Source organism: Lagenorhynchus albirostris, chromosome 3 (assembly GCF_949774975.1).
Source record: "Lagenorhynchus albirostris chromosome 3, mLagAlb1.1, whole genome shotgun sequence".
In the NCBI taxonomy this organism is placed as follows: Eukaryota; Metazoa; Chordata; class Mammalia; order Artiodactyla; family Delphinidae; genus Lagenorhynchus; species Lagenorhynchus albirostris.
In genome coordinates, this window is record NC_083097.1 from 132,085,783 (window position 1) to 132,088,749 (window position 2,967).

A 2,967-nucleotide genomic window follows, 5' to 3' on the forward strand; every position below is an offset into this window, starting at 1 on the left:
TACAAATATACACTTAATTGGAGTGTCAGAAGAATAGAAGATTTGTTGGAGAAGGAATATTAAAGAAGATACACTAAGGATTTTCTAGAATAAAAGATAAACAAGAGTTATCAATTTTAACATACACTCAGAGTACTGAGAAAGATAAATAAAAATAAATTTATAGACATTTAAATAAAACTGCAGAAATTATGTATAAAGAGAAAATCTTAAAAGCTATCTGAGAAGGGAAAAAAGTGTTATAACCCACAAGGAGATAATACTAATATAAGCACAACCAGCCTGTATCATTTAAAGTGCTGGTGGAACATAATTATCAAGATAAAATGGTTTACACAGTTAAACTATCTTTAGACATAGAGCAGGAAAAAATGTACACACACACTATATATGTGTATGTGTATGTATGTGTGTGTTTGTTTATATACATATAGGATGATGGGAAACCCTCTAGAATAGTGGTCTCCAACTTTTTTGGCATCAGGGACCAGTTTCACGGAAGACAATTTTCAGATGGACAGGGGCAGGGGGATGATTTGGGTGGTAATGCGAGCCATGGGGAGCGATGGGGAGCGATGGGGAGCGATGGGGAGCAGCAGATGACGCTTCGCTCCTTCGCCTGCCTCTCATCTCCTGCTGTGCGGCCCGGTTCCTAACAGGCCGTGGACCAGTACTGGTCCACGGGCTAGGGGTTGGGGACCCCTGCTCTAGAAGACCTTTCTGGAAAAGCTACCAAATGATGGACTCATAGAAGAATAAAAGTTACCATAGGAGGATAAAAAAAAAGGCAAGAAAGTAGAAAAAAAGGAGCAAAGAATAGATGATTCAATTACAAAATGACTAAAGGATTCAAATAAACATTTCTCTGAACAAGATATAAAAATGAACAGTAAGCACTTGAAAATATGTTCAATATCATTAGTCATTAGAGAAATGTAAACCAAAACCCGCAATGAGATACCATTTCACACCTAATAGAATGGCTATAACAGATAAACAATAGCAAGTACTGGTAATGATGTGGAGAAATTGGAACCCTCATATGTTGCTGGTGGGATGGCACCTTGGAAAACACTGTGGCAGTTTCTCAAAATATGTGATATCTATTTGTACAAGGGAATATTATTTGGCAATAAAACAGAATGAATTACTGATACATACTACAACGTGGATGAATGATGATAACATTATGCTAACAGAAAGAAGCAAGACACAAAAAGCCAAATATCGTGATTCCATTTATATGAAATGTCCCAAATAGGCAAATCTATAGAAACAGAAGTTAAGTTAGTCAGTGGTTGATAGGGGTTAGGGGAAAGAAGAAAGAAGAGAGACTGCTAATGTATATGGAGCTTCTTTCTGAGGTAATTAAAATATCCTGGAATTAGATGGTGGTGATTGTTGCGCAACTGTGAATGTACTAAAAGCTACTAAACTGTACGCTTCAAAAGTGTGAATCTTGTGCTTTGTGATTTATCTCTCAATAAAATTATGATTTAAAAAGTTTGAGAGTGGTTGGCTATAGGTAAAATAGTATTTATACAGAAATGTATAATCTTAATGGTGTATAATAGAAAAGAAGAAATCCAGAAATCTAAATATGTAAGCATCTACCTCAAGAAGTTAGAGTAAGAAAAGCAAATCAAACTTAAGACAGACACAAAGATAAAAACAGAAATCAGTAAAGTAGATACAAACATACACAGAAAAAAATCAGAAAAGTTTTTTCTCTGAAATGATTAATAAATTGATAACCCCTTACAAAATTAAAGAAAAAAGAGAGAAAACACAAATTAACAATATTTAAAGAAAAACAGGTTATTACTACAGAGTCTTCAGACATGAAAAACTTCACCAGAGGATATTATGAATGAATTTATACCAATAAATTTGACTATCTGGATGAAATGGGAAATTCCTCAAAAATGCAATTTACCAAAGCAGACAAAAAGAAATAGAAATTTTGAATTACTAAATATCTCTTAAAGAAATTGAATCCATTATGTGAAAGCTCCCTACCAAGAACTCTCAAGGCCCAGAAGTTTTCATCAGTGAATTCTAAACATCCAAGGAAGAAATAACTCCAATATTTTGCAAAACTTTCTAGAAAATATTAATGATAGGAAGGTAACTTCACTTTTTTTCTTTGAGGCCAGAACAACCTATTATATTTCCAAACTATAACAAGGAATTTACATGACAAATAGTTATAGACAAATCCCTTTCAGGATGATAGATGCAAAAATTCTTAGCAAAATATTTCTAATTCTATGCCACCAAAAGCATAAACTTCATCAAAATTAAAAACATTTATGCAAAGGACACTATCAAGAAAGTGGTAAGACAACCCAAAAAACAGGAAAAAATGTTTATAAATCATAAATCTAATAAGGGCTTAGTACCCAGAATATTTAAACAATACCTACAGCTCAAAATCAACAAACCACCAACCTTATTTTAAAATGGGTAAACACTTGAATAGACATTTCTCTAAGAAAATAATAAAGTTGCCAATAAGCACATAAAAAGATGCTAAGCATCACAGTCATTAAGGATATGCAAATCAAAACCACAATGCAATATCATTTCATACCCACTAGAATGACTATGCTCAAAGAAATAGAAAATAACAGGTGTAAGTGAAGTTGTGAAGATATTGGTACCGTCAGGCGCAGCTCAAGGGAACGTAAAATGGTGCAGCCACTGGGGAAAACAGTTTGGTGGTTCCTCAATACTTTCAACATATACTGACCATACAAATCCTAGGTACATTCCAAAAAGAATTAAAGAGGTGTTCAAATAAAACTTGTACACAAAAAATTGATAGCATCATTATTCATGATAGCCAGAAGATGTAAACAACCTAGGCGTCCATTAACTGATAGAGAAATAAAATGTAGTATATGCATACAATGGAATATTACACAGCCATATAAAGTATGGATACATGATACAACATGGACCAAC